Raw genomic sequence first — 18,841 nt, forward strand, 5'->3', positions numbered from 1 at the left:
ATTGACTTGTGGATGCCTGTCTTTGCAAATCATGTGTATGTGAGCTGGGGACTGAAAGTTGGGGCAGGTGGGTTCTGTCCCTTGCTCTGCCACTGACTCGCTGCATGATTTTGGGCAAGTAGCTCAACAGTTGTGCTTCAGTTTCTCCATCTATAAAATGAAATACCTACCTCACAGGAGTGTAGTGAGTAGGTATGGCCTCAAGATGCAAAATCTGGATCAAGAAGCAGAAACTGAGAGCATTCAGATCTATGATTTTGATTTGGCCCATTTTTTAGAGATGGGAGCCAGCTGTGGACTTCGGATCCAGTTGCTTTTCCAACTTTTCAGGCCCATGTGTGATGAGTAAAGTGCTTTGACCTCTTCATCTGAAAGGCTCTATATGCAAGGTGGTGGTGTAGTTTGCAATCTTCACACTAGAAGAGCCAATGAAGTCTTATTCGCACAACTTCAGAACCAGACAGCTGAGTCTTCTCAGTGCCTTTGGAACGTCAGCTTCTGGCATCGGAAGAGAGTGAGAAATAGAGGTCAAGTCACTGGCTTAAATTAAATTAAATTATCAAAATCAGAAGATCCCTATAGACAGCCACGTTTAGATTTTATACTCCTTTTTTTTTTTTTTGAGAATTTGAAATAAACTCCCTTGAAGAATGAGAAGGGTTTGAAAGAAAGGGAATACTGAGGAGTCACTAGAAACAATATAGATGGTGAAAAAATGAGCAAACTAGAGAATGGACAATTAGCAGGTGATAGTGTGCAATCCAGTATATTACCCACTGGAGTCTCTTCATTAAATGTTACAGTCATGCCCCTTTTGTGCTATCTCTGTTGCCCATTTCAGCTGTATTCAGGTCATACTGCCATGATCTGACCTCAAAGAGGATCCACAGGACACTATTCTACTGTTGAGAGTACAGTCTGTTCCTGGCTCTGACATTGACTTTAGCTGTGTGACTTTGGGTAAATCATTTAACCTTACTGTGCTTCTGAGTTCCTCCTTTGTACCATGAGATAACAGTACTTGTGCCCTCTGCAAAGCACTTTGCGGGAGGGATAGCTCAGTGATTTTAGCATTGGCCTGCTAAACCCAGGGTTGTAAATTCAATCCTTGAGGAGGCCATTTAGGGATTTGAGGCAAAAATTGGGGATTGGCCCTGCTTTGAGCAGGGGGTTGGACTAGATGACCTCCTGAGGTCCCTTCCAAACCTAATATTCTATGATCCTCTACTGAATTATGGTATGTAGATTCAAAGTCATGTTTTAGAAATGAGCCCAAATGAAAACCCTGGCTCCAAGCATCCCAAAAACTGCTGTGGTGTCTACAATGTTGTATTTGAACAACTGCATCAAGCCAGGAGTTTGTTTTTTAATAAAAAATGGCCCAAAATAAGAACCATTTATCTGCACTCTACGCCCCCCTTGCTGCACTTTAGGAGCTCAGATGAGAGCTAGATCTAAACCAGCCCTGGCTCTGGTTTTGTTAAACACAGGGCAGTGCCTTTTAGCAAAAAGCTTCACCCCCTCTCAATCTGTTTTGTCATTACTTTGACTTTTGCGTTTGTACAGACCACTGTTCTTTGTTATGCAGTTTGTCTTCTCATTTTGTTACAGCAACAGCCAAAAATTGAAATGTTGATGCTCTCCCTTCACAAACCAGCTTTTCTTTTTTAGAAAAGGGTGAAAAAAGTAAAAGTAAATTGCTCTGGAGGTATCTTTAAAAGTAATTTTTTTTTAAAAAAAGTTTTTTGTTGTTGTTGTTGCTCCTCTTCACTACAAGTCTATGGTTCCCCTTTCCACCCCATGCGAACAGCATGACTGGTGGGAAGAGAATCAAAGGGAGACCCAGAGGTGCAGCAAGGTGTTTGTGAACTTTGACTCCCCCTTCCCCCCCGCAACTCTCCGGCACCACTTTCGTTTCTGGGAGATGGAAAGGCAGATTCTCTTGTCGGTTGTGCTCTCTGTTCTGTCGCTAATCCATTGGCCTTGGCAAGGCAGATATTTTCCACTCTTGCAATGTTGCCAACTCTTGTGAGAGAATAAATAAGAGAAGCCAATATCTATTATTTTTTAAAATCTCATGATTTTAAGCCACTCTCATGATTTTGTGACTCACAATTTTTGGATGCTCATAGCTGGCAAAGCTTTTGATATCCTTCTACTTGGTCTCGGGCACTCCAGCCATTCTTCATTCAGCCCTCCACTCCCTTGTCTCCCTCGCTCCGTCTCTCCTTCACTTCTTTCTCTCCCACGCTCTTTCGTCTTTCCCTGTTCCTTTCTCTCACCTTGGCTAGTATGTTGTTTAGCACTATGAGTGTGCTAGGCCCTGTTCAATTTGCACGTATCAGGACAGTCCCTGGCCCAGAAAAACTTACTGCCACAAACACAGAGAGAGAGGTCCTCACAGTCAGAAGGGATGAGCACCCAGAACTCCAAGGGAAATCATTGAGGGTTATCGGGGGCTCAACAACTCTGGAAACCGGGCCCTGAGAGAGCACAAGGAGCTGTGAGGTACGTAGTACACAGCCTGGCCCAGCGAGTCTCTGAGCCCAGGTTGACACTCTATTTGCAGGGCTTGAGCCATGGCACTGTAAACAGCCATGTAGATATTGTGGCTTGGGCTCTGAAACCAAACCCCGACTCCTCCCTCCAGGTGTCCGAGCCCACAGCTGGTTTTAGCAATGTAGTGTGAGCCAGAGTCTGTCAGCCCAGGTGCTGAGTCTTGCTGCCACTTGCCTTGTAGAGATACCCATAGGGGGGAATTTACATAGATAATAGATATGTACGGTTTGTGGGGCCTCATGGGAAAAGTGAGTCTCTAAGGGGGGTTAAATAAAGATAATTCTGTTCTTTCCCTTTCTCTCTCCATATCCCAGCTACCTTGCTTCATTTCTCATCCACCTACCATCCCCCATGCACTCAAGGGTTCCCCCAGCACAAACTGAGAGTGATTCTTGTGTGCTGCTGGAGTCTGACCTCTTCTGACCCAGCATGAGCAGCCCTGCGTGACAGGGAGGGGACCAAAGAGGAGTGGTCAGTGCCTGGAGGGGGGTGTGGTGCATAAAGACAGGAGAATCTGCTGGTACCAGCAGACAAGAGAAGGTGCAATTTATCCATGAATCCATCCGTCGCAAACAGTTCCCCTCCCTTCTCTGCTGGTACCAGCACATCTCCTGTCTCAGGTACAGGCTGGTACCAGCAGATTTTTTTAAGTGGCCCAGGAGACTGAAGTTTTCTATTTATCCATGGTAGTAGTCATGACAAGCTCCCTCCATCAAGGTGGCCTCAACAATCACCTAGGAATGAGTCAGAGGTCAGAGCATCCTTTGCTTTCCCTGGACCTGATCCAGGGGAGTGTTTCCATGGGCTTTGGGTCAGGCCCTGTCTCCCCGTTAAATCCTTGGTACCATTTCCACCCAGAGGCCAAAGGGGCCCATAAATGTCAATTAAAATGATGTTTTGTATTTTGTTTTGTTTTTTGCAATATGCACCTATTCAAATGGGCTTTAGCTCCACCAAATTGTCTCAGATAGGTCTCTAAACAAGCCCCAATACACACAGGGACAGAGCAAAATGAGACAGAGAGAGAGACTTTTGGGGAGTAGAAAATAAAAAATTGCTCATCTAAATGCTTAATTCTTATTTGCAAATGTATTTCCCTTGTCCTTCAGCCAGGGTCAGCCCTAAGTACGTAGGTAAAGTTGTGATCTGATGTACCTTCCGCCTACCTAGTCCCTGGAATCTGGACCTAATCCTGCAAACAATTCATTCGGGGAAGCCAATGGGCATCATACCTATACAAAACTTGCAGAACCAGATCTCGCTGCTTTGCTATCTTCAAACAACGTTGTCCCAGTTACTGCTCTGTAAGCTGTAACAGGTCTGCTAGTTTCCAAATATGCCCTTGTATCCGCATAGGATGCGCTGATGCTTCAGAGGAGGGGTTAGTGCAAAGACTCATGGATGGGGTGTCTGGGTTTGAGGAAGGCTGGAAGGCATAGCCTCTGAGCTAGAGAAGATCAGCTTGGAACTGACTCGTTAGTGACCAAACAGAACAGTTACTGTACTATTGCTGTATCTCTCTGATATGTCGTAACAGTCTGTCCATCCCTGACTGCATTTAGTTCTGCTGTCAGCTCCAAGATCATGAGTTTGGAATAGGTGTTAAATAAATAAAGCAAACTGAGCACGTTGGCCAAGGCAAGACAGCAGTCACTTAGAGACGCTTGGGGTATCAGAGTAGAAGGTGGCTGGTATCAGCGGCCCCATCTCAGTCCTGGTCTGGGATATTATAACTCGGTTCCACAGAGCTTCAGTCCTGGCAAGCTGGCATGATAGAACTTTCACAGGAGAGGCTGGCCTGAACAGAACAATGTGTTTTTTCTGGTAGCTTCTTAGTAGTACGGACTGAAAAGCCATCTGCTTTTGAGTGTGGGAAATTTTACAAGACTAGTGGCTGGGGAGGTATGGAGACTGTGTGGTACTAGGGTAGGGGGATAGAATTGAGAAGCTCTAGGTGATCTGAGTTCCCCAAATGAAAAAATAAATAACTCAATCATTTGCAGTATTTTCATTATCAAGATGGGCTTTGGATCAGGACATTCCTTGCTGTCTCTCACCAGGTGACTGCCAAATCATCATCCCATTCGAGTCAGTGGGAGGTCTGTTGTTGTCTTCAGTGAGACCAGAATGGCCTGAAGTTCCATTCTTATATACAGTGCAGTCCTGCATTTTGGTCTGTCTGTGGCTATGGTAGATGTGTTAGGTGAACCGGGGAGGGAAAGAGGGGGCGGCGGAGTTGGAGGCTTATGCAGATTTAGGCTGCAGGTCAGGCAAGTAGTAATTTTTTGCACATGAAATTTCTGAACCTTTCCATTTCCACTGCTACTGGAAATAAGGCAAGAAGAACCCATCTCACTTCTGCTTCCAGCTCTGGACACAGGAAGAGGGTTCAGAGAGGCAGCAAACCTTACAAAAGTTAAATTGGAGAGCCAAACTTTTCAAACCTCAATAAGATGTTGAACTGGAGGTTCTGGACGACGGTTCATGCTAGCCTTTGCGTTATCCAAACCTCTTTCCAATCCTTCCATATATGTTATGTCTCACTTGCTCAAAAAATAATACTCTTATCTTTCTACAGGGCTTTCCAGTCAAGGATTCCAAACTCTTTGCAAATCAGTTACTGTGAACATTTTTAAACACAACTAGTAGTTTTTAGATGCCCAACTTGGGACATTTTAGAGGATGTGAAACTGCTGAGCTCCCACCCTTTGAAAATCAGCCTCCTTTAAAGTGTGTCAAGTTGGGCACTGAAAAATCAAGTGGCTCAAAATTGCAAGGCACTTTTATCTACATATGATAACACTCCTAGGAGGCAGGGAACTCCTATACTATTCTAGATAGAGACTGATTTCTCAGAAATGCTACTCTGTTTAAAGGCAATGGGATTATGGGTACTCCACAACTCTGAAAGCCAGGATCTAGTCACACAGGATCCCTGTGGCAGATCCAGGAATACAAACCAGGCTTGTGCTTTAACCGCAAGACCATGTTGCTTGCCTTATAAAGGTGGGCATGCGAATCTCTGCATATTTCTTTCTGTTGACACTGAGTAGGATATGTTGAACAGACCTCATTTGGCTTGACAGTGCAAGTTTGCTGGTCTGCAGGGCACAGTGGAGAACACATTGGGCCAAATCCATCCCATTAGTTAGATGAGTTATTTTAAAATATTTATATTCTAGCAGCAGCAAGATATCCCAATCAGTAATGGGATCCCATTATCCTGGATGCTGTACTAATGCTGGTGATGTGTTCCATGCCCAGAAGAGTTTATGTTCATGCATGTCGTCTTCCTACTGTAAGCTCAGTGGGACAGAGATACGCTTTGATTTTATAACCCTAAATCCTTCCCATAAGTATAATCATGCTTAATTTTGTGCCTGTTTGCAGAAGATCACCGCCTGCTTTTACACAGTGCCCAGCACAACGAGGCCCCAATCCTGTTGATGTCATTATGCCCTAATGTTTTTCTAATAATAATGTCTATGGTCCCAAATACATTGCTTTGCTTTTTATAAAAATGTTTTGCTCATAAATCTGAAAACATATCCTGGCTTCAGTAAATAGGCAATTAATATATATTGTTTAATTCCTAATTTTGTGTTTTATTCTTAAATTTTATCTTAAAGGGTTTTATTCAAGAAAGTCTGCAACTGAAGTTATTGGGAGTTTTCCCTAAATCAATACTTAGCAAGAGCTTCAAGGTTTCACTTTTAAGAAATAAAAGATTTCCAGTAATGAATTGAGCTTAGATATTAGTATGCAAGCAGAAGTGAAGCATGCTTTGATTTCAGGAGCTCACTAAGCGAAGCAGATATACCTATTGCATCAGTATAGAGGATGTTTTGTTCAATCACTGTCTGTCACCAAAGGTATAACATGGAATTACTCTTTAATGTCCAGATGATAGCACTTTGCTGTTATTTCATGTTGCTGACTTGTCTCAACTCCCCTGCATTTAAACAGCTCCCCTTAACGAGCTATCTGAAATCAGATGTGCTCTACAACTGTTAATCATGAGGCATTAAGCACAGCTGGGCTGCTTAAAAGTGTTCTGATTCTTTGCTGGCTGTTGCTAGCTGTCTCAGAACGTGCTCAGCCTTTGAGTTAGTAAGTTGAATATATAAAACTCTTCTGCTTTTCTGAAATAAGGATATGTTGGAGGTCTTCATTAGTTAAAGGAGCTACTACTGCTAAGCTGTGAAGTTACAGCCACTGCAAAGTGAGGAGCTGAAAGGGGTAATCAGCAGAAATCAGTGCTTCTGAGAGCTTTGTGTGTTAATTTTTTTGTTTTTTATTTCTTTAAGGGCAAGAGTCTGACTGGTGCACTGCACCATGGCTGAAGCTTTTAGGGTCAGTCCTGGTTGAATCAGCAGAATTCCTGGTAGGAGCTTATGGGGTACATATGTTAGAACAGGAGTTTAGTCACTCCTAGAAAGAGGTGCAGCGTTATGCTCATTCTCTGTGCTTAGCCTGCTTTAGTACCAGGAGAGGGGAGGATGGGAATGTCAGGCTGTACTCTTACCCCTTTGATTTCCATCAATCTAAAGGCATCAGGAGGAAACAGGAAATGTGCTCCCAACAATATTCTGTGCAAGATACAATGTGTGGGGAGCTCCCTGCCCTGTGCATTTGTACATAGGCTGGCCTGTAGGTGTGCGTTGGTGTCTTAGGGCTCCCTGCCTAGTTAATTTGAGTGTTGCTCCTAACTTGAGCTCTATCCACACTCGCAAAAGCTGAACTTGAATGTGGTTATGTTTTTAACTCCAGTTGGCTGACCTATCAGAGGGCACAGGCTAAAGCTTGAGTGTGCTCAACTCATCATCTGCTAACAGAATCACTGTGTGTAGCTTGAGTGTTGTTCCACACTGGAGCTAGGCAAAGGTGAGAAGTGAAAGCTCAAAGAATCTAAGGGCTGAAATTTTTTTAACACAAGGGTAGAGTTATAAAATCTCTGCCTTGAAGAGCTGACAATATGAAAATCTGATCTGATAAACCCTTACTCACAGGTGTAACCTTTACTTAGCCCTTAACACACACACACACACACACACCCATCAAAGGTCTTGTCTTCATTGGGGGGGAAAGTGAGTTCTTAACTCCAGGGAAAATCCTAGTGAAGACAAGGCAGTATGCCATTTTTACAAGAGTCAGCAGCTCAAGTTTAACCCTGAGCTTCCCCCATAGTATTTACCTTGAGTTGCTAACTCCTGTACGAATAACAAAGTGCCTTGTCTTCAAGAGGATTTTACCACGAGTTAAGAACACACCTTTTTGCCCATGGAGACTCGGACAAAAGGGGCTAGTTGCACAAGCAAGGAATATTCATGTGAGTAAAGGCTGCCTGCCAATAACAGGTATTTAGGATGGGGATTAGCCCTCCATCCTGCCATTGGTGTAACTACCCTGGGGCAAGCTCCAAGCCTTAGTCCAGGAAAATTGCCATTTGTATTGGTTCAGCTAAACTGATGGCTGAAATGAAGGCTAATCCCTGATTAGCAGACAAGGCCTTAGACCACAGCAGCATTGCCATCCCCAGGTGTTCGGAAATCATTAGCTTTCACTATTGTAGTCAACAGAACTACCCGTGCGTCTCTGAAAATCATGCCACACCAGACCAAGCATGTATGGAAGTGATTTACTTACTGAGGAACTGTGCTGTGTAAACACTAATAGAAGTGAGTTGAACTTTATTTCTTTTTGCTGATATTGACTCTGCTGCCCCAGGTTACGCTTTCAGTTTTGTGTGCTAAAAAGACTATGATCTTCTGATTAGTTCTCTGCTAAGTACCTTCTGTGAAATGGCGCTCTAATGAGCACTGAATTTTACTCCTTTGTGTCGCACTAATTGCTATATTTCCATGGCTAAAGTTGATTACTTCAGACTAGAAATGATGGGATGAAGAACTTGGAGTCCTGGGAACTGGGTTTCCCTTTCGCCACTGTGAGTTTTAAAGTTTGGGGAATTCTAGTCTAACCTTTTTATGTACAAGGGATTGGTCAGCCAGTAAAGGTAAGCGCGAAACTCTCAATAGACTCAGGGCGGGTCTACGCTATGGGTGCAACAGGGGCACAGCTACAGTGCTACAGCAGCACCCTAGCGTAGCCACTTCCTACACCGACAGAGGGGGTTTTGCTGTCAGTGTAGGTCAGTGGTTCTCCTCCTTTCCCAACTACCATATCCATTTCAGGAGTCTGAAACCTGAGCCCAGCCGCCCGGGGTTGCAGAATGTAATTTAGTTTTGCCGGGAACCACGTGGTGTGGAGCCCCGGGCAATTGCCCTGCCTGCCACCTCCTAAGGCCGGTCCTGCACTTGCGACACCCTTAAACCTGTCCTGTGACCCCTAGGTTGATAAACACTGATCTAGATAAGTTGATGTACCCCCTGGAAGGCCTGGAGTACCCCCAGGGGTACGCATATCCCCAGCTGAGAGCCACTGGTGTAGGCAATCCACTCCCACAGTGGCAGGAGCTAGGTAGATGGAAGAATTCTTTCATCAACCTAGCGGTGTCTACAGAGAGTGTTATTTCAGCTTAACTATGGTATTCAAGGGTTCTGGACCTTAGGAAACAGCCTCTGAGATCCAAATCTGAACCCTTCTCTTCTCTGCAAGGGCATGATCCAAAGTTAACTAAAGTCAATGGAAATATCCCTTTTGGCTTCAGTGGGCTTTGGATCAGGCTCCACTTGCAGAGAGGGCCCTGCCTGCAGCGGAATTGATACAGATCTACTCCTCTGGGGAAAAGGGATTTCAGAAGTCTACACACAGCAGCAGCTCTCCTTGGATGCGTCAGGCAGGGGTTGGAGCCAGTGGGTCTGCTGCCCTATGGACCCACCGGGTATTGACCCAATTTAGGAGGGATTTTGAGGACATTTCTGACCTGAGGCTGGACTTGGAGTAGTGACCTTTGCCTTGAGATTCCTTTTTACCCACCCCTGGCTTAGTGGAAATTGTCAGCATAAGGGTACATGGGCTGAGAGCTGGGGGTGGGATTTTCCCCCTTAGGGAGCAGAATTACCTTTCTTATTTGCAACAGCAGCAATACCTACTGACTTAATACGACAAGGTCAGGGTGGTGGAAGAACAGGGCTGCAGGCTAATAAACATATAAATGCAAATGCTGCCTGATCCTTCAAGTCATGTCAACAGTAGCGGATTTAGCGTTAGTGGGGCCCTGTGTGCAGCTTCATTTTTGGGGGGCCCCCCTCAGGACCCAGCCAAGAAAAAGAACATTTTCTCTTATCTTCCCCCCCCCCCCATTTTTCATTCTTTTTTTCTTCCTCCTCCTCCTATATTATACGTAATGGGAAGTAAATGAAAATAAAGTGAGGTACCTTGATTGGGGCACAGGGTTGGGGTGCAGGGGGTGGGCTCTGAGACAAAGTTTGGGTGCGGGCTCTGGGCTGGGACAGGGGTTTGGGGTGGGAGGGGGGTGAGGGATGCGGGCTCTGGGAAGAAATTTGGGTGTGGGCTCTGGGCTGGGGTGTGAGGGGGTGTGGGCTCTGGGAGAAAGTTTGGGTGTGGGGTGCAGGCTGGGGTTGGGGGGGGCAGCGCTTACCTCAGGCAGCACAGCTCCCAAAGCAACCAGCACACACACACCCCTCCAGCAGCGGTTCCTAGACGGGGGCGGGGGGGTCTCCACGCACCACTGCCCGCAGGGCGCCGCCCCTGCAGCTCCCATTGACTGCAGTTCCCGGCCAATGGGAGCTGTGGAGTCGGTGCTCGGGGCAGGGGCAGCGTGCAGAGAGACAAACACCCCGGGGCTGCAGGGACATGCTGGCCACTTCCAGGAGTGAAGCAGCATGGAGGGAGGCAGAGCAAGCCGAGAGCTGCTTTCGCTCTGCTGCTGGCATGTCTCTGTGTGCGCTTGGGGCGAGCAGGGGCAGCGCTGCCTGGGGCTCGCAGAGATGTGCCAGCAGCCGGCCGCTTCCAGGAGCGGCGTGGGGCCACAGCAGTCAGGCAGCCAGCCAGCCTGCCTGCCTGAGCCCTGCTGCGCTGCTGGCTGGGACTCAGGGGCAGGTTGTCAGATATTTGTCCTGCATTTTGGGGGTGCCCCCCATCATTGGTGTCTTTCTGACCTGGGGCTGGGGTTGGCACCATCTCTTACTATTTTCAGAGTAGCAGCCGTGTTAGTCTGTCTTCGCAAAAAGAAAAGGCGGACTTGTGGCACCTTAGAGACTAACCAATTTATTTAAGCATGAGCTTTCGTGAGCTACAGCTCACTTCGTCGGATGCATACTGTGGAAAGTATAGAGGATCTTTTTGTCGGTACAGTGTCTGGCACAGTGAAGTCCTAATCCTCATTGGGCACTGCTGTAATCTAGGTATTGCTTTAATACCAATCATAATAATTCCTTAAAACTATGCTGTTCTTAAATGTAGGAGACACATGGCTGGAGGGAAAGCACCTTTTATGACAGTGATGGGGAGAGACTGCTGGGTTTTATTCCCCTTTACCTTTCTGTATTACGTTACAAACAATTGGCCTGATCCTGCAAACTTTATTCATGTGAGTAGTCCCAGTGACTTCAATAATAAGACTTGGTTCTACAACCGTTACTCATGAGTAACCCATTGAAGTCAATAGAATTCCTTGCATGTAAGGACAGCTTCCTTGAATTCACTGACAATCCCCTTCTCCACATAGAATTATGGAGGAGCAGAATCAGGGCTATAATTAGTGGGCAACAAACTTTGGTATCCAAGTTCCTAGTTTTCACACCAATGTCACCATTTTATTTTGTGTGTGTGTTTGTTTTAATTTAAGTTTCTATTAAATACTTTGTCAAAAATTTCAAGCTAGCTCCAAATCTGGTTGAAACCAATTGGGATGGAATTTCTGCAAAATTTTTTGTTGAAATTTCAACCCATTTTTCCCACTGAAATTGCAAATTCTAGAAATTTTTGACCAAGTCTAGTTGCCACTCTCCACCTCAAACATGACTGCACCTTGGTGCTATATAAAAGCCAGGATGCTATCCCAGAATAGCATTTTTTTTGACACTTCAGTGCATGGAGTAGCCCAGGCATTGCGTGCAGTCCTGTGTACCCGATGCATAAGGCAGCAATGAAGTGGCTTATTGCCATTCTGTTAAAAATTTCTGGCAAGATACAAAAATAATCCAACAGCACTGAACTAGTCAAAGTCGATTCCAGTTGAGTTTCCTAAATAGCCATGCTTAGTGATGTTAGCATTTAAATGATCCTTCATAAGCTTTGAAGATAACATCTCATGGCGGTTTAAGGACACCACACAATAGTCCATACTTCTTCAGCTACCATCATTCAGTCTAGAGATTATTTCCATCAGGCTTTCTAGTATAGCCAAAGCACGTAGGGAAAGTGATCTCTGCAGCTGGCGTTTCTTTTCTCCAGCCCACAATTTTTCATCCATAATTGAAACTTGTGATTTCTTGCCTCACCTTACAAATGGAATGATTATAATCTTAAGCTAAATGGAATCCAATTAATGTCTGAATAAGGAACCAACTGCCATTAAGAATGCAAACTACATATTCCTGTATGGTGCTGTGACCTGGGGGCTAGATAGATCGAGTGATTATAGGGAGAGGAGAGATGGAAATTTGCAATGTAGCCAGAAGGCCTCCATTCATAGGATATCTGTCACACTGGTGGGTCTGTACTAGTTTTTCAGTCACTTTGATTTGTCTTGATTTGGAAACGGTTCATAAGTTTTCCTGATCAGAGCAAGTTTAACAAGCGTATACAGACACGATGTAGGAGATAAGGCATTTTTCGTGTGTCTGAAAGTTCTAGTACCAGCAGACGGGGAAATGCCTGAATTTGCCAGTTCACGAGGACAGAGTGTTTCTGTTAATCTTTGGGACCTAGTTGTTGGCTTGGGGCCTGGCTTTAAATCAGGGGTGCCCCAAATTGTGCAGTGCTCGACACCACACTGGAACCTTGTCAAGGCCCAAAAGCAGCACCAGGCCCGTTGAGAGAAATTTGGGAGCTTGGTCCATCATTTGCTGGAGCTCCTATCTCTCCCATACACAGACGTTACTGGTGTTTATGGGGGAGCTCTAAGTTCAGGGCCCCTGGTACAACTGTCCCCCTTTTGCTTCCTCTTGTCAGCCCTGAATATCATCATTATTATATTTTGTGTGCAGTGCAAGATATGTGTATATGAATGTACATAGTTTTAGACACAAAGTCAGAACATTTTGCATTTCTATCATGCCTGATAGATGACTAGCTACTGCTCACTAATAATAAATCAATAAAACCCTGCAGTTACAGGGATAGGCAGACAATAGGTTGGATTTGTCTCTCCAGCATCACTAGGGCCATTTCTATTTTTAATAGATGTTGCAACTGTAATGAACCTGTTGGAAAACCAACAGCTGTTGGGAGATGTGTGGGGGGAAATAAAATTAACACCTACCATTATCTTCTTCCCACAGCCACAAACAATATAGCCACTGACCAGCTGTGCTGTGTTGATCTTTGGAGATGGTCCATCTTCCGGAGGTGGCACTGCTGGAAAGGTAATAGAAAAATTCCTTACCCATGTAACTTGGCTATTGTTATGTTTTCAAAATACAAGCCCTACCTCTGAGTTAATGGCAGCAGAGAAGCACTCCATTGCCTAAAATTACAAGTCCCAGAGTTGTGACAGGCCTTTTTAAGTGGCCTGTCATCTTATGACCTATTTGGTCAATAAATGTGTAATTCCAAAGCTAGAATTAGGATTCCTGATAATTAGGGTTAGGATAGTAATTCTTCCACTCTACTCCACGCTGATTAGGGCTCAACTGGAGTATTCTGTCCAGTTCTGGGCACCACATTTCAGGAAAGATGTGGACAAATTGGACAAAGAAGAGCAACAAAAATGATTAAAGTCTAGAAAACGTAACCTGTGAGGGAAGATTGAAAACATTGGGTTTGTTTAGTCTGGAGAAGAGAAGACTGAGCAGGGACATAACGGTTTTCAAGTACGGAAAGGTTGTTACAAGGAGGAGGGAGAAAAATTATTCTCATTAACCTCTGAGGATAGGACAAGAAACAATGGGCTTAAATTGCAACAAGGACAATTTAGGTTGAACATTAGGAAAAACTTCCTACCTGCCAGGGTCACTAAGCACTGGAATACATTGCCCAGGGAGGTTGTGGAATCTCCATCATGGGAGATTTTTAAGGGCAGATTAGACAAATACCTGTCAGGGATGTTCTAGATAATACTTAGTCCTACCATGAGTGCAGGGGACTCCCTTCCAGTTCTATGATGAAGCAAGAATATCCTGATAAGCAGGCTGGTGAGTGTTTCTTATGGTAGTGTCTGTGCTCTGCTGGCTCATCAGTCTATGGATTGAAATAGTCAGATCACCCAAAGGCTGTTTGCATAGCAGCAGCCCCATAGTGGGAGCACTGAAAGCGTCTGAGTGCGGGAACATAATTATAACTTTTCAGGATTCAGACTCTGAGCCACTGGGTTCTGAGGATGGGAACTATATACTGCTTGAGGTGCTGACCGAAGGGTCCAAATAGTGCCCTCATATAGGCATGTGAGTCTCCTGCTGATTCCATTAGGAGTTGCACATGTGGATCTGAGAGCGGCATCTATCCTACTGTATATAAGAGCTACAGCTTTAAGTGCTTATAGCCACATAAGAGTGAGATGATATTAATAATAATATAGTATTTAAGATGGATTAATACCAGGATGAAGTGCCCATGCCTCTGTCTCCTCTGAAATCTGAGTGCTTAGAAGATAACACAAACTCCCAGTGTCTGAATGCAGTAGGGATCATGCACGAGCCTACTGCTTAGTGGGGATTATGCTCCCAATCTCCTGATGAAACAGGGTGTGCATGCATGGGCTCACACACACAGCAGGACATTGGTAGTGCCAGGATCCAGACCTCAAGCCTCAGAAAGCGCACACTTTGCCTGTGTAAATAGTGGTAAGGAGTCATTCGCCTTATAAAGTGAAGCTTGCTGCCGCTACAGAATTCCCTTCACTTGAATGCAGATAAACACTTCATCTTAAGCCAACTTTCAGGTTTCATCTTGTGATCTCTAGACCAGCAGGTAGGAATACCCTAGCAACAAGACACACAAAAAGAGAAGGGTGTGTGTGTTGGGGGAGGGGTGGTGAAAGCTAGTTCAAACCAGAGAAAACTGTGCAAGGAAATAAAGTGTAAAAGGGGACAAAGAAGGCAATGGAAAGTTAAGTAGTTCAAATGTAAGCAGTAAGGACATCTGGCCCAACTGGTTTGGCCAAGGCTGAAGCAAGAAAGCACAATTTCATATTTTTTTAAAAAGGCATTAGTTTATGAGCTAGAAACTTAACTCTTGACATCCTTGCAGCATAGCTGTAGAAAGATACATGACTGACTGTGTAAAGAAGTTACCTTCTGATGTAACTTCTACTCTCCTCTGCGTGTGTCTTCGATCAGCCTCTTACTTGGCTGATCGAAAGCAAGGTTGGAACTCTTTGCCAGAAGATGTTGTAAAGGCCAAGACTATAACAAGGTTCAAAGAAGAACTAGATTAAATTCATGCATGCAAGGTCCACCAATGGCTATTAGCCAGGATGGGCAGGGATGGTGTCCTTAGCTTCTGTTTGCCAGATGCTACAGTCTTGGGGGATACGTAAGCACTCACATAGATTAGATGGGGTCTGATTTTTCAGAGGTGCTGTGGACCTACAATTCCCACTGACCTCAGTTGAAGTTCTGCTGCTCAGCACTTGGAACAAGCAGGCTCATATCTTGAAACATCCTCTCCCCCACTCTCAAGTTTATTTGATTTAATTGATTCATTAATAAATAAGGCACAAAAAGGCCTTGCAGGTTTTCTTTGGGATGGAAGAGGTAGCCTCACTTAAGTGCTTTAATTTTGTTTCACTGACTCTGAAATATCACCTCAAGACACTCCTTGATTTGTGCATGTATGTATATAAACCTCCCACCTAACCCTGTTTAACTCTGCCAAGGCATATGTCTAGTCCATGTCCTCAACTGATTGTAAGAGACATTAGATGATTTGTCAATATATTGCTTTAGAATCTTTTTGTTTGTGTGTTTAAGGGGAATTAGTTTATATTCAGCAAAGGCAACTTTTGCCAAGCCAAGAGCTAACACTTTGTGACATGTAGGGAAAAATTCTCTCCAATGAAATCAAATTAAAAGCTGGATGCACTTCCAGGTCTGATCCCTTCTGTGCTGCATCTTGGCCTTGAAAATTTGGACAGTTCTTTCTCTCAAGCCTGGTTATTTTTGTATGTTTTCTCTGTTAAATTTTTTTATTAGTACAGAGTCATCCCTCCAGCCCACATTCTGCAATCCCATCCATCACATAGGGACTTCCTCTCTCCCACGTGTAAATAAAATACAAATATTTCACTCCCCATCCACCGTGTGACTTGCCTTTTCTTCAAACCCTCCTTGCATCCCCCCAGCTCTGTCTGAGAAGACAACTCTTCTAACGAGAGCACTTTAGATTGGCTTTGAAAAGTAATGTCTGGGATGCTGTGTTATACATCCTCAACAGAGGAAGTGCTGCTCTTCGTATTCCCCCAGTCCCTCTGGCCACCTGAAAATAAAGTTTTAGAAAGGAAAACAGCTCTCTTCATAAGCACTTTTGTTTTAGAAAAATGGGCTTGGTGGGGAACTATACAAAATGCAAAGAATTGGCATTACTTCTTTTTGATCTTTAGTCAGTCCTGCATAGAGAGCAAAGGCTCTACCTAGCCAGCATGCTTTCAATGTACGATTTCAGCTCATTATTGTGGAATGCAATGTTATCGACAAATCCTATGTAATGATATTGCCATCATTTATTCTGTATTTGTGCAATGCCTTGCACAATGCCTTGCACAGTGGGGTCCTGCTAGGAACTACCACAGTACAAATAATAAATAGTGTACCAAGCTGGGGCAGAAACAGGAATAGAACCCAGGAGTCATGGCTCCCAGTCCCCTGTTCTACAAGACCGCATTCTCTACTCTTAACCTGAAGTGTTTATAACACCAAGATGCAGGCAGAATTTAAGCACAACAAGATAACCTCTTTATAAGAATTCCTCCCAGACTGGGTCTCTTGGAGCCAGGAGACATCAGACTTCTTGATCTGAGATTGTTTTTCAGATTGTCATTTTGATTTCTCAATGCTTTTATGATCTCTTGGACTCTTTGTAAGAACAGTCTTTGCCATTTAGCATTGTCAACTCATTACACACATTGTAATCTAACCCAAATCAGTTAGAAGGGTGCCTCAGGTTATTTTATACTACTGGGGAGTTTGTGTGTGGTAGACAATGCTTGTCTAATATTGCCTGGATTTTAGCAGAGCTGTGCAAAATTCATAGACTTTGTCTTATGGAAGTTCACACACCTCTTAATTTCACTTTATTGACAGTTTAAACAAAATGGCTCTTTTCTCATTGAAAAGCTGGGTTAAAAAAGAAAGTGAATTGTTGGATGGTTTCTATGAAGAACTTTCTTTTATTCCCAAACTGAGTACATTCTCCCCTTGGTTTTTGGTTTATAAATTGCACCCAGTTTGCCTGAAAATGGTCTACTTTTTTGAAGTGAAAACAGGCTGTGTTTACACACACAATCCTGGTGCTTTAACAAAATGTTTTACAAAACTGTGGTCATCTTTGAGCTCATAATGAAATGCAACCCTTTTCTCCTCATTCTTCAAATTTCAAGCAGTGTAGCATTGTTATGAGTATTTTACACATTGCTGGATTTATTATTTGCACTGTGGTAGTGTGTAGGAGCCTCAGTCATGGACAAGGACCCTATTGTGCTAGGAGCTGTACAATCACAGAACAAAAAAAGTCACTCCCCTACCAGGTTTACAATCTAAGAAAAAGCCTCTTTCCTCTGAAGTAAGTCAGTGCAGGAGGCAGAACAACAAATTCCAGGAATTCATTGTCCTGATCTAGTATGGGAATGTATGCTTATATCTTGTTTGGCCTCCACTTCAGCAAGTGATTTTGATTAATTAATATAAGACCATGACTGTGGGAAGGGTGTTTATATACACCCAAACACAACAGAGTGTGTGTGGGTATGTGTATATAATGTGTGTTTGGCAGAACAGCACACTTCAGTCCTTGCATCTGTGGAAGGACAATGGTGTTGACAGCTGCTCCTCTGTCCTCAATACTGCTCCTCAATTCTGTTCCACCCAGCATTTGGTTTCTGCTGCTAGCTGTCCTTGCTTTGGCTCCTGAGGTCTCAGCTGGGTTGTGGACTGTATGACAAACAGCTTGAGATGGTGGATGCTTAGAATCTGGACTCACCCTCACAATTTGTTTGTTTGCGTTGCTGTTCCTCATTCTGCTTTAAGTCATTTTACTTGTGTAAGTGCATGGGGATCAAGGATATCTTGTCCAGTAGCTACATGTGATTGCTATCCTGACAGTAGATGGAATGCAGGGAAGAGGTCTGGGGAGGGAGGGTTCAAAGTTCAGTTCAGTCACTTTTGAAAGGTGCACAGGTGTGGGTGTCTTGAAAGATTCAGTCCTTATGGCTAAAAGCATCTCACTTTCCTTCCCCCTCACTGTTCTTTTCACTATACCTCTCCCAGTTGTTGTCTGTCTCCCTAACCCTTGCTCTTCCTGCCTCTTTCCCTAAGGCTTTGTCTAGAGGATTAGGAGTTAAAGGTGTATTATTAGAGCATATTAGCTGTAACACCTTCTGAAGCTCTCCTTCAAACAAGGCAAACTGTACTTCAGCAGATGCTATGCTGTTCCCTACTAAGCTTTAACTTGATCATGCTGCATCGCAACTTGCTTTGCCTGGCTGAGAGTTTTAGGTGTATATTAGATCAAGTTAGTTACATAAACTAACATCACACCTTTACAAACTCAGAGGTTATACCTAATTTAATCAGAGCCAAAGTAGACATTTGAAACTTGCAGCTCTTGTAACTGTTGAGAGTAAAGGAGAAAGATGTTAATCATTCAATTCCTGTGCCATGCTGTGCAGGATTGGCCCCAAATTATTTCACAAAGCTCTCCTTTTTGGTACCAATCCTGTGAAATGTGCAGCAAATACTGCAAGGTGACAGCACCATCAATTCCATAGGCTTCAGTGGGAGCTGGGAGCCTGAATTTATTTTCCATAGTCCATCTCATGGTAATGGCCTTCAGTCACTCTTAAGCTTGTGCTGGACTCTGTCCAATAACTGAAGGGCCTTGTAACCTACTCCCAATCCCCTAAGCCGTCCAACACCACTGCAATTTTCTACCTGTGCCTTTGGAAGATTATTAATGAAGAGAGCTGCTTTCTGGAAAAAGTCCT

Source organism: Lepidochelys kempii, chromosome 22 (assembly GCF_965140265.1).
Source record: "Lepidochelys kempii isolate rLepKem1 chromosome 22, rLepKem1.hap2, whole genome shotgun sequence".
NCBI lineage: Eukaryota > Metazoa > Chordata > Testudines > Cheloniidae > Lepidochelys > Lepidochelys kempii.